At 33.6% G+C, this 14,710-nt stretch overlaps 1 long non-coding RNA gene across 1 annotated transcript; it reads left to right on the forward strand.

The window, feature by feature from the left end:
• Positions 1 to 1,147: 1,147 nt before the first annotated feature.
• On the forward strand, positions 1,148 to 10,783 carry LOC106062258 (uncharacterized). Its single transcript, XR_008775828.1, has 3 exons — positions 1,148 to 1,187; positions 7,598 to 7,634; positions 8,602 to 10,783. It is a non-coding gene; the product is annotated as an uncharacterized LOC106062258 (long non-coding RNA).
• The last annotated feature ends 3,927 nt before the right edge of the window (positions 10,784 to 14,710 follow it).

Genomic DNA, 14,710 nt, shown 5'->3' on the forward strand with positions numbered 1-14,710 from the left:
TAGCTTTAAAGACATGATGGGATGTAGATACTCTTCTTGGAAGGACAGAATAGATCTGATAAGCCTATGCATAACATCACAAAGAAAAAAAAATATAACACAGATTCTACATTGTTTGATAAGGAAGCCAACAAGTCAATAATAAAGGACGCTATCAGGAGAGATAACAAATTTAAAAAAAAATGAAGTCAGGAGAGATAACTTTTAAAAAATGCTATCATGGGAGATAACAAGATAAGAAAAAAGGATTGCTATCAGAAGAGATAACAAAATAATAAGGAAGATTGTTATTAGAGGTGGCTCACTAGTCAGAGTGAATAGTAATTGTAGATGGCTCGTAATTTAATTTTACCATGATTTTGCACTTACTAAAGTATGAATAAAATGCAATGACGAATTTATTTTTGAACAAGAACTCTAAATTTTCACGTACTATCCTTATCCCTACCCAGACTAAGCCCCGCACTATCCGTTTCGCATAGGGCCCCGCAATCTGTAGGACTGGCCCTGGGTCTACGAGACAAAAAAGTATAGGAACCACTGAATTCTAGAGTCTTTTTAGTCTAGATCTAGATCTAGACCTACTCTAGATTCTAGATCAACATCTAGATTAGATTTAGACATAATATAGTCTAGATAGATCCAGATCTAGACTAGATGTAGAACTATACTACTTTACTTATTCCAGAAGATTTTGAAATGTCTTATCAAAGACGACGTGTTGCACTATGCTGTTATGGAAAAAAATAACGCCAAATGATTTTTAAAATTGTATTACTTAAAACGATCAAAACAAGACTATGGCTTGAATATCTTTCTGGTCCATTGGTGAATTCGATGGGAACCACCTCTGAGTTTGTATGATAATCTTGTTTTTTTTTATTAGTTTTATTACGTAAAATAAAATATTACAAAAGCTTAATATATTCTACGTGTCAATGTTTGGTACTCGTGCATACTTTATTCATCAATATAGAATTTCTTAGTGTACACTGTTTAAACATACAAGCTCTAAATATGGACTAACACTTTATATTGAAATATAACAATGTGGCAAATATATTAGCAAAACAATACACATTTGTACTATTATGCAATATAAAGTAAAAAGCAATACTATTTTATATAAATTTTAATTTTACTCTCTAGATGACTGGTCAGAAAAGTCCTCTCAAGACTCACAAAATGTAAGTTTGAAATGTAATAAACTTATTTAATGAACCGTCTGATCATTCATCAGTGTATCAGTTGTTTTTTTTTATTTAGCTAGGCCTACATCTTAAAATTCATAGAACTTATATACCTAGTACTATTTTATTTAATAATGTTTCATTTAAGATTTTATTCATATTTTCTTCCTTTCACTTAAAGTAACTGTTAATAGAATAAACGTACTTATTTAGCTTACGGACATACACTTTAATACAAATATTTCTATGATGGAAAGGCTTACCTAGTTATGTGCAGATGATGTCGGCCTCACATTGCATGGTGTTGTAATGGAAACCTTTTCCACAATTTGTTCCCTTTTGAATTTGAGCTCTATTATTATCGGTCTGAGTATAAAATCCATGCCCTGTCAGCCCGATAAAGTGTAAGAATTTTAACTAATGGATCTTTCCATGCGCGGGTAACTTGAATGACAAAATCTATGCAATTTTCTAAGAGTTTGTAAAATGTTTCTCCACACAAGACAAAGTTCTCAGAAGATTGAACTTAATCGTATATTTATTTTGCTTTTGCCAGCTAGAAAGCACTATATTCTTTTTGCTTTTGCCAGCTAGAAAGCACTATATTCTTTTTGCTTTTGCCAGCTAGAAAGCACGCAAAAGTCGTTTATATTGTACATAACATTTCTAAAATAAATTTCTAGTATCCTATCAATTAAAAAGAATATCGTTTTTTGAATTAGTTTGTCGCGCTCTATTAGGATGTGTGAAAAAAATCATAAATTAATCAAGTAATTTAGATTTTATTATACTCACATATTCGCAGAATGGTCTTTTTTTTTCAAAAAGTGTCCTTCCATAATTAATTAACGTCTTTTTTTTTTACCAAAAACAGATTCACAACATTGCGCTTTTTTTGTCCAGAATATTGTGTTACAAGGATAAAACCCATTACATTATCTAAATATGCTTCAAACGTTACTCCTATTTCAATGGCTTGTATAACGCTGCATTTCTGCAGCTCAAAATACATTTTAAAAAAGCTTGTTTTTTTTATATTCAAAAAACTATTTCTTTTTGGTGGGCATAAACATCTTCTGCCATACTGTGCATTAAATATTCTTGGTAAGCAACTTCTATGCTAAAATGTTAAATACAATTTTTATTTATTTTGCTAAAGATGTATAATTTGTAGTCCCAAGCATAGAAGTTATACGTTTTTTTTCTTATCGTCTTATAAAATACAGATGTTACCTCAAAAAAGATGATTATGTCCTAGGCGTATTCCTGGGTCAATATAGTCTTAAATTCTGCTAGGTCATTGGCTTTCCTGGCTAGCTCACGCAATCCATTTAATGTTCTCATTATTTTATCTTATAAAATACAGATGCTACTTCAAAAAGAAGATGATTACGTCCTACGCGTTATGCATCTAGTCATGCATATTGATTGATGACTTAAATTCTGCCAAATCATTGGTTATCCTAGCTAGACCAGGCAACCCATTTAATGCTCTAATAGCACTGGAGAAACAATTGCACTATGGAAAAAGTAGAATGTGTCCAAATTTGTTATCGCAAACGAGACAAGGAATGTACTTTTATGTTTGTCTTTCTTAGTATTTTTAGCGGCCTCCGTAAGGGGAAAAAAACGCTATAAGGTGTGTGCGAAAGGTCCGTGTATCCGTATGTCACACTTAGATCTAAAAAACTATAAGAGAAATGAAAAATTTTATTTCACCATGTGTTATTGTAGGCAAAGTTTAGGTGCGACGGCTACATTTTGTTTTCTAAAAAAAACCGTTTAGTTTATGATATTAATTATGCAAGCCATTCTTTTATAGAAATACACCAATTGTAAAACAATACATTAATGTAAGGGATATAGTGCTACAAAGTGTTAATAAAGAATGATATATTTTTTTTATTTTCTGTATCACAAAGTCAACTCTGTTTATAAAATGTTAAAGAAATGATCACAACAAATATAAAAATTATGTAGCTCTGTTTTTTCTTGTCCACTAGCTTCTAAAATTAAAAGAAAAAAAATCATGTTTGATTAAAAAGGCTAAGACTGCATTTTGTATGTAATTATTACGCACATTTTTAGCATCCCCTGAAAGGAGAATAGACGCTATTAATTTTGCGTGGTCTGTCTTTCCGCCAGTCCCGTTTAGATCTCGTAAACTAGAAAAGATATCGAAAATCCGACATCATGATATTTTAGACCTTTCAAAACTCTGATGAAACAGATACAACTATTCACTATTAATAGTAACAAACACTGGAGCTTATTTGGTATGGGAGATGACTATTTACCATATTTGTAACACTTTTATGCAAACGGTTTTAGATTTCTATCGGTCAACCTTCTTCCTCCATTCTTCTCTGTAATTTACCTTTGATAGAATTTCATTATGATGTTTTTTTTTCTGAAAAATATTGAAACCTCCTTTTTACCTGCCTGTGTGAACCACCTCGGGGGCCTATTCTGAGTTTGTTTCCATTCAAAGAGTCTTTGTAACCTTGCTTTTTAAGTGGACTTTTTGTGCAGCGACTTTCGTGCAGTAGCGTGACATTCGCGACAATACATGGTGCTAAACTAGTTTCCTCAAAAGTTTTACATAAACAGAATTTATTTATTTGTTTAGTGCCCACATCAAGATAAATGCCGCTTATTTTTAGGCGTTTTGTCTATTGGTCGTAATGAAAATCTTATTTAACCTTTAATTTTCTTTCCCAAACATCACAATAGATTTAAGTATCTAGAATAAATTGTTCCAAATGTTTTTGTGAAAAAAAATCAATGCTAATGAATGTTTGTTTGCTCTTCTACATTTAATTTTGGTGCTTAAACTTTGCAAAAGCAAATAATCAATAATATGTTTTTTTCGGCTTTGTGTAAATAGTACATATATGAAAATATGTACTGAATTATATTTCATTTACTATAAAGTTGTTCCGGATAATGTTTTAGAGAAAAAGCGTATAATGATTGTTTGAAATCGCATAATCGACTTATATTCTCGAACAATACGTCACTATAGTTTAATTTTTGATATAGAATTGTTCCGTATTTTTGACTTAAAACAAATTAATGTGGAATGACGTTTTTTTTTTCAAAATAGGGTATTCATAATTTTAAATCAAGAAAGTAATCTACTAGGAACGATTATTGAAAATCAATTTATAGAATTATTTTACATTAAATTGTTTTCTAAAATATCACAAAATACTTTTTATGGGTTCCCGGTCACTTCATACCCGGTCACTTTATCCCCGGTCATTTCATCCCCGGTCACTTTATCCCCGGTCACTTCATCCCCGGTCATTTCACCCCCTGGTTATTTCATCCCCTGATCACTTCATCCCCCGGTCACTTCATCCCCCGGTAATTTCATCCCAATTAAATATTTTATATATAAATATGATTATCTAGGATGCTTTCTTTTTGACATTTTATGACATATTACTAATGCGTTTATGGTGTTTCCTCTTCCACTTTGTATTATTATATGGTAAATCTGGATGTGTACTTATCTATAGCGTAATGATCAAAGGCCAAGATGTGGTGCAAGTAGTGGGAATCTTTTGAGAGATAGAAGTGCGATTACAATAACTATGACCGTGCCGCTGATAATTTATTAAGGCCAATGTGTGATGAAAGTACGTCCATGTTTCACTTTATTTTATTTTTCAGTCACTCTTTCTTGAAAATGGGCGAGTCATTTTTAGCCTTGAAATAAGGTTTTATTTTTTTCTAATAAAGGCGGACTTCCTTTTCAACATTAAAGTTACAAATTGTGTTATAGGACTTTATTTCTATCGATATTTCATAACTACATGTATATGTAAGTATGTATTTTGTTTATTGATATTCATTTTAGATATCGAAGCTGGTGGACCTCTAGTTATGTGAACATAAATACCCGTCATGATGAGGTTCCTATATCCTTAAAATTAATTGTTTGAGTGCTTATGCAGAGTAACGGGATGTTATTTTCACCTCTGTCAAGCTTTATTACGTAAAGTAAATGAATTGGGCATGAAAAGTGACTATGACGGTTGTAATGAGTTACGTGGCGTGGTAAGATGTCTTTCGGCTTTGGCCTATGCACGTGAAGACCATATAAGTGATTCCTTTGAATAACAAATACCGCTGTGGAGGGTTGGTATCACGCCCTCCAATCTCGCTTTTCATGCCACCATCCAACTATGTGGACATTTCTAGATGGTCTACGAAAGGATAGTCAGTTGCACAAGGAATCAGTTTTACAGGCTAGCGCCGGCACTGAAGAACGCCCAAGGAAGAAATATGCAACACAGGCTAAGAGAATAACAAACATTGTTCATCAATATGAATCGATGGATCTTCTGTAGTTACAATTGATAGCTTATCTATCTTACTGATGTAGATGAACACAAAAACACTTCTTCTACATTACCTCTTTATTTTTACATGCTAAATTTTTATACTTTTTATTGGCATTTAATTTTTATTTTATTCTAATCTAAAGTGTTACAATTTTGTCATTTAAATAAAAAAGGAATACAGTAAATATTGCTAATTTAATGCTTTTTAAAATTACAATTTGTTAGATAAAATGATCAGATGATGAAAATATCAGGGGATGAAATGGTCGGGGGATGAACTGACCAGGGGATGAAATGACCGGGGGATAAAATGACCAGGGGATGAAATGACCGGGGGATGAAGTGACCGGGGGATGAAGTGACCAGGGGATGAAATGTCCGGGGGATGAAGTGACAGGGGGTGAAGTGACCAGGGGATGAAATGACCGGGGGATGAAGTGACCAGGGGATGAAATGACCGGGGGATGAAATGACGGGGGATAAAGTGACCGGGGGATGAAGTGACCTGGGGATGAAATGACCAGGGGATGAAACGACCGGGGGATGAAATGACCGGGGGATGAAGTGACCAGGGGATGAAATGACCAGGGGATGAAGTGACCGGGGATGAAATGACCGGGGAATAAAGTGACCGGGGGATGAAGTGACCTGGAGATGAAATGACCAGGGGATGAAACGACCGGGGGATGAAATGACCGGGGGATGAAGTGACCAGGGGATGAAATGACCAGGGGATGAAGTGACCGGGGATGAAATGACCGGGGGATGAAGTGACCAGGGGATGAAATGACCAGGGGATGAAGTGACCGGGGATAAAATGACCGGTCACCCTTTTTATAGTTAAAGATTGTTCCTGATTTTGTTTTGAAAAAGAAATCGACCTATATGGATTACTTTACTTTTCTTACAAATCGTCGTCAAAACTGTTCGTATTTTTAAAATGAAAACTCTTCTAACGCAAAACATATGTTTTGAAATTCCTCTACTAATAAATACATTTACGAAAAACGGGTGTCCTGTATTTTTAGTTTAAAAAAAATTAACTCTATTTATGTAAAATCGCACTTCTGTCTTACAGTACATGAAATTTTATAGCAAATACGTTACAATATCCAATTATCGTTGATATCGTTGATATCCGGATTGTTAAGTAAACCAACTTCCTAGCACCAAGGTATGGTATAAAAATCTCTCCACAAGGCTATGGTACATCTAATTTTCATACGAGACCATCCCAAAAATGTAATTAACGGTATTAGACCTATCTTGAATTCTCTCTTTGTATATATATATATATATATATATATATATATATATATATATATATAAGCATCCACAACAATCTATTATAGAAAGTTATAAACTATTGCGATGTTTCCGAAGGCAAATTTAAGATAAATAAGATTTTCAATAGCTTTTAGTCTTTTTTTTTCAATATTTACATGACGGACAAACAAACTGGCAGCTGTTGTCTGTATACAGTATTACCCGCTCATAAGGCAAAATCGAACTCTAGAAAAATTCTGTCACAGCATAAACACGTCTTCTTTCACTTCTACAAAACAATGAAGTCCATCCGTCCACTTATTATAATGTCCTTTAACAATCGTCAAAAAAAAAAAATAGTTCACATTACGTGCACTTAGTTCATATACATAACCTTTAAATATATAAATGAAAGAATAGAACTATTTCATACCTAAAGAGCAACAAATAAGAATGCATTCAGTCTCACCGTACATTCTAATGACTTATATTTTTTACTTTATTATTTGAAAATTTAAATTGCACTTACTACTGACTAAAGACATTTGGGTCTACAATATATTTTTAGTATGTAGGGGGGGGGGGTTCTTAGATATTTATATTTTATTTATATATAAATCTTTCTAAATAAAACATTTTCTGCTTTAACTTATGTAGATCTAGTTATTCTGTCGAAGTATGAAATGGAGAATCATTGTGTTCTTATCATGAAAATGCCAGGCATTCAGTAGAATGTCTGCTATTCACACTTTTGATTTCTATAATTTTGAAATGTACAACTTCTTTCAGGCTATTGAACAGAGGGAAACTTTTGAAAGAAAATACGGTAAGGGTGCAGTATGCATTTTAAGTAAACCATTGCAGCGATGATTTAATCATTTTGTATGTACGAGAAATTGATCTGCGGACGTTCAAACTCTACATCTCTATAAATAAAACTTTAAATACTAGTAACTAGATGTAAAATAGTGATTAAATTGAGACTAATTTTTTGAAGTTTTATTTAGCGGCACTAAAACTGCAGCTACCTTAATCAATTACACTTTCAAAGGGGAACAGGGGTAGTGGACATGTATCTCGGAAACTCGATTTTCTAGAAATTTGACAGTTGATGTATATCGTTGGAATATAAGTATTAGCTCGTTGTTAACTCTGGGGAAACTTGGCCGTTATAATTTTATTCTTTATTGTAATAAAAAAAAATTTAATTCGGCGAGAGAACGAGGAAATATTTATCTTAAACGTACTATCAGTCTTTGAGTTTTTCCACATTCATTGAAGATTTTAATAACTAAATGCTGTAGAGAAGATGTCTAATCTGCTTAAGTGTAAGTAGAGTAGGCGGGATTACACTTGTGACACCAGTTGTTTTGACTTTGGTGTAAGCTAAAGAAAGTAACGACACCAATCCTCAGTTGCCGATATCTTTGTGATTGCAAAAGTACAATCCAACTATGATCAGTCAATAAAGATATAAAGAAATAACAGTACTCCAAATAAAATGTACATATCCCGATTCACAAACACAAGTTAAGGAAAAACAATTATCCGTCGAAAAATCAACGATCATCCCTCCCGTTACCAAACATATCAACACACTCACTGAAGTCGTTTTCGCCCCACAGCATAAACGAAATTCAAAGAATTCTCAAGTAAAAAAAGATTAGTCGAGGGGAACATGTTTACAACATTATGTACATACAAATAAAAAAAACACATAAAGTTGTACTCAAACATACACAATTTCATAAAATTTTGCTTGAAGTAAATAGAGAATTTCTTTTTTATTTCAGTTACTTGTGAATTGTGTTTGCAGAAAGATTTCAGAAGTTGTACGAAAAATCCAGATCATAGATTGTTTATTAATGTAGCAGATTATTGTATAGAAACACTTCCATCAAATTATCAGGAACTTTATTCTCTAATACATTACTTATGTGACTCAACTGTTAAAATAAGTGTTACAAATGTAAGTCCATATAGACCGGAGTATTTTCCGAAAACAAAGAGTCCCTTTCCATTGTATAAGTCAGAAAAAAAACAGGAAAGTAGATTTTCAACCGGCTTTATTTATGACATTATTAAATACACTGATGGATATAAAAGTTGCCTATGTAGTGATTGTAACAGTTCAGATAAGCAAAAAAACATTTGGTATGAAATTGTAATGTTCACAGCAAGTCATGTACTATTTGATAACAGTGAAACCGAAGGTGCAACCTGTACTTTGTTTTATGATAATGATAGAAGTACGGGCCCTGACTTAAAAGTTTCGAAAGTCTTAAAAACTTTTATAGAAGACGATATTTGTATTTTTAGCTGTTATACTTGCGATGCTGACCTCGCTAACATAATAGAAGGTAATTGTAACGCATTAGCTCATCTAAGAAAAAAGACATATCAAAAACATGTTAATATGAAGGACAAGAACAGCATATGCATTATAATATCGCATCCACACGGAGCCTCGAAACAAATTTGTATTGGCGAATATTCATTGCATCATGAAGTTGGAAATTTAAAACAAAGATATACTTACACGACATGTACAGGTCCAGGCTCTAGCGGTGCTTTGGTTTATCAGTTGAAAGATAAATTATTACATATACACACAGGTGGCTATAAAGACCTCAATATCTGTACAACAGGATTTGCTCAATAATGTTGATACTCTATCACAGCCTCAATTGACATTAAGTGATAGCACATGAAAAACCTCAGAGTACAAAGATATAGTGAGAAATACCAAACTCAATTGGAGTTAGTTGCTTCCAGTACTCGGTGCAATAGCCTTTACATGTACTAAAGATTGTTACCATTCGTTTCTTGCTTTGCTGCGTATGTAATTTACTTTGTTATATGTTAAGTTGTGCTCATTCTATTTATGCAGCTCACACTCTAGCTTGGATTTATTTACTACAAAGGATATTATGTTATTTCATATCTAACCAGTGATTTGTAGCTGAAGGCTTGAGGACACTGCAGTATTTTATTAAGAACTGTTTTTAGTAAATAAACTTTATCTTTGTCTGCTGAGATCGGACTTAATTCTGTGTATAATGATAGTTATATTTATCACATACTAAATGTGTAGCACAAGTTAACAGGCACAGAGAACGGCACATCGTGAAGTTACACTCTCAGTGTAGACTTATGAGAAGTGTTATTACTGATTATCAGTGATAACAGAAGCATTCGGAGAGACAGTAAGTGGAGGGGACTAGGAGGTGGATAAGAAAAAGGAGAAAACTAAGTTCAGCAACATGCATGCTCATATTTGCCAAATTAATAAAAAACTATTTAATGTATTGAATAGATTTTGCATTTTTAAAGGAATATACATCTTTTTTACGTTTACAATACCTCTATTATTGTCAGAACTTAATGCAACCTGGAATCTGGACTCAGATCTCAAAAACGACTCTTACTATTTTCCTAGAAATTTAACAGTTGATTTAAAACGTTTAGACTACTAGTTCATTTGCCACACAGGAAAAAATCTAGTTATGATGGTTATACTTTTTCCAAAATAAAACAATAAATTTAAGTTGGTGTGATAATGGTCTAGCATAGTATAAATCTAATCCAGCATCGGTTTTCCAAGGACTATCGAAGTTCTTGAAAAGACTATCGCGTTCGAGAATTTCCAAATGTAAGGCTTTACAGATTCCAGAGTTTAATAAATAAACGTTCTGGAAAATGTTTAGATCTAAAGCCCTAACATTTGGAATATTTCAAAGTGTAGTAGATCTAAACATTAGCTTAATTAGGATTATTTCTTGGGAGGTTAGGGGGAAAACGGCGGGGTAAATATGTCCCCTGTTTTTTTTCTTAATTTAACATTCATTAGTTACTAAGAGAGAAACAATAACTTTATACGTTATTTAAATGAGGTATTGTCTTTTTAAAAAAATATTTTAATGATTTCTTGTTTCAATTTCAATGTATGTTGTTATAAATTGTTAATATTTTTTTTATTTTGCTAATTTTAAATTTAATATATAGATTTTATTTCTTTTATTTCTATATCATAATTAAAATATTATTACATTGCAAACGCTTTTATTAGTAATGATACTGACATGAGGTTAAATGATTTACTGAAAATATTCTGTAACAATTGTAATATAAGAAAGCCTACCTACTACCCAATTGCTTCTACTATTTTAAAGACTGTTCGGACATCTGGTCTAGCAGTAATTTTCTAACAAAGAGATTTAGAAAAACACGTTTAAAAATAAACAGACCAAAAAAAAAATAACTACAAACAAAAAAAACACAAAAAACAAAATTTAAAGAAGGAAAATGTAAACAAATTCTTTGAAAAAAAAAAAAGGTTTATTTGTTGCATTTAGTTTGGATCAACAATGTAATTAAATTTGTAATAGATCTAAATTAACAATAATACATCTGTGCGTATAAAAAAACTTTTTTGTAAAGCGCTTTTTCATGCTTTTAACCTTATCAATGCTCTATGATTCTATTAATAGTCAGGACTAGTTACAAAAAAAGGGGGAGGGGGGTGGTAAAGAAGTGGGTTTTCTTTTAAATGTTACCATGATCGCTTTTTTAAATGCACTTTAAAAAAAGTTTAAGTGAATACCTAATTCTCTACCTAAAGTATAAAAGGGTCTATTTCAACTTTAAAAAAATCCACATCTGTAAAGTAGAATTTCTTTTCCTTGTTCGATACCAAACAAAATAATAAATTAACTTGTGATTTAAGCGGACCCAAAAAGGGGCTATTAGTTTTGTGTGGTCCGTCCTTCCGTGCCGTTTAAATATCGAAACCTAGAAAAGATATTGAAATCCGATTACATGATATTTTAGATCTTTTGAAGTTCTAATGCACGGGTAACTTTTTTTTTCTGAACTAACAGTTGTTGTTTTTTTCATAAAAATACATCATTTTTACAACTATTCACTATTAATGGTAGAATGCACAGGATACTATTGAGTAAAGAAGATGAATTTGAATATTTTAAACTCAGTTATCTAAAAAGTTTTAGTTTTGTTTTGTTTTTTCTAAGTTTAATACTTTCTGTCATACTAACTACTTTTAATTTTAACAAAATGTTTGTTTTAGTTTTAAAAGTGGAAGAATCAATTTAGTATACATATAAATCGAATATAATTGAAAATAACAACTAATAAGCAGTGTTTCATATTATATATTTGAAGTACTATTTATTGCAACATTAGCACCTTAACATTTTCCAAAGGGAAAATTTAAGACATTGACCATTTAAAAAACAATTGAATCAATTAGATATCATTCTATAAAAACAGTTAGGCCAGGTTGACATTGAACTATCTACTTATGTAGAGACTGGAGAGATGAGAGGTCGTATATCAATATCTGGATGAGAGAAAGATGTTTGTTGATACGATACGGGTGGGTGAATATGAAACGCGAGGCAATAAAAGTGTCTAATTGACATGTTACATGTAAAAAGTAAGGGTTTAGAGAAAAAGTATTTAAGGCTTTATCTTTGTAATGTTAGTTAATATTTTGAAGAGCGAAGTGAGAATATTTAGTTAGAATCCATGGTCTATGCGCTTCTCATCCAATACGTGCTCTCTGAGCTTGCTTAGACAGCATCAGGGTTAGTTTCTGGGTGTGTGTAGCCTCTTGCTCATGTCCTAAGTAAAAAAGTAACTCACCTGAAGTCAGTCTTTTCTGCCCGGAATCAGTCCATCTTGACTCACTGATTCCTAAGATGATGAGGTTGTATCTTTTCGTCTCTGCTGCCACTTGTGTTGTATTTCCAGTCTCATACATGGTCCGGACGTACCATGTACCTTAAGCCTGTCGGCTTTCAGATGACTTTGGCTTTTACCAAACATGCGTCTAATACATTCCAGCTGGTGGTCCATATTCTCCCTGGTCTGTGACTTCTGTTGATTTGCTGTTTGGTGTTTCTGTAAAAAATGTTTTTTTCTACAGGATAAGGTACCTAACCCTACGCCCAATCATTCTCCTTTCTCGAATTACAGAAATAAAAATGTTAAAGATATTCTAGATAAAAAGTCTAGAAAACAGTATTGCAACTGGAGGGCTCTATGAGCTTTAAGAAATCAAAGGGAATCAAATTTCGACCTCTTTCTATCATTTATTTGTGTTATACATTCAACCATTAGTCTTTGTTATCTTTTTGCTCATTATGGGAGTACATTCTGTATGATTTAGGACTAATGGGTAGAAGCAGTAACGAATTACATCGCCATCCTGGTTCATATTGTTATGACTCTACGTTGCGCACTGTCATTCGGCGCAACATTGTGTACCAGAGGACACGATAGAGAACAGAGGAAGGAAGATGACCGATGATTAGAGATGTAAGCAAGAAGGCCTGAGAGGTGACTCTGGGGTTTGGCTCTAGATCCAGTGTATAATTGATTATTAAACGTTCTGTTTTATATCACTTTCGTTGAGGTTAATTGCTAAGTTATAGCAATTGGTGTCAGAAGTGGGATCCTCAACGAAAGTGGAGAAGAAGGTCTAGATCTAGGTATAAGACATTGAACGATTCCATTTTCAGGTAGATCAACATAAGTTTTGGTTTTAGTTGATCAACGTTTTGATACGGGATGGCGTCTAAGAAAACACTTAGTCAACTGTCATTACAGGAACTTAGACAGGAACTGAGAGGGAGGGAGCTGAACGTAAGCGGCAACAAGAAGGCACTCATAGAACGTATTAGGCAAAGCATCATAGATGAAGAGCAGGATCCGGACACCTATTTGTTTGAAAAAGAACCAGATATGAGGGATCATTTTCAATCGATGCAAGAACAAATGAAGGAAGACCTGAAATCAGTAAAGGATGAACTTCCAAGGCCAAGGCTGTGCATCAGAACGTCAACCGCTACGATTCTACGGGCTTAGGGAGCAAGAACTGGCAACCCAGAAAATCGAAACTCCGAGAATAAAGACTCGTTTCAGAGTGTTAGAACAAAGCAGAACCTTGAGAGTGCAGGGAAAGATTGGCGCTGGTTCTTATAGGTTCCTCTTGGACACAGGGGCTACGCGGTCGATAGTTGGACCCAGTCTGATCGGAGATCAGGAAATAATACGAGTGAATGACTACACTCTTAAAACGGCAGGTGGCGAACTGTTACCTATATTAGGACAGGTACGGCTTAATTTTAAAATAGGAAGTCAACCATTTAGTCATGATTTTCTGATCGCCAATGTTGTCGACGACTGCATCCTTGGTCTGGATTCTATGCAGGAATTCGGTTTATCTCTAAACATTGGAAGTGGAACTGTACAATATGGACACATAGTGTTTCCATTGCTTGATGATGGTGTGGAAGGCATTCAGGTGAAACGAATCGAACATACGACCATACCAAAATGGTCTAATCTGTCAGTAAACAGGTATCATAAAAGGGACAAACTGAAGTGGAACAAACTGGAAGGCCAGCTACATCCTAGAAGAGCGGAGATTGAAACATCAACCAATCATTGTTGTGGCTATACGGGTAGTTACAAGGAAAGTGTTGGTGGTGGCAGCGCCGTCCATGATCATAATGACAAATCAGATGCGTCTAGCTTTCAAGATAAAGAAAGTGGCACCCTTTTCAACGACAAGCGCAGACCCGAAAAGAAAACGCTAGATGAAGAAACTAGAGGAGTGACCTATAAGCAGAGTGAAACTATTGCTTTCGATGTCCGTGATATGAGTGCTTCAATGGGCATGACCAAATCAGACAACGTGGGGTCTGTGTCCAATACTACTGTTTGGCTACCAGTACTAACTGCAGACAGGAATCTAATAAGAACTGTACGGGCGGCACCTCGAATGAACAATGCAAATACCAGAAAAACCATCAACAGGTCTGGACTTGACAAACGTGTGTACGTCTGCCTTCACAAAGCAGAGTAAAAGATGAATCA

Source organism: Biomphalaria glabrata, chromosome 18, assembly GCF_947242115.1.
Source record: "Biomphalaria glabrata chromosome 18, xgBioGlab47.1, whole genome shotgun sequence".
NCBI classification, from domain to species: Eukaryota; Metazoa; Mollusca; class Gastropoda; family Planorbidae; genus Biomphalaria; species Biomphalaria glabrata.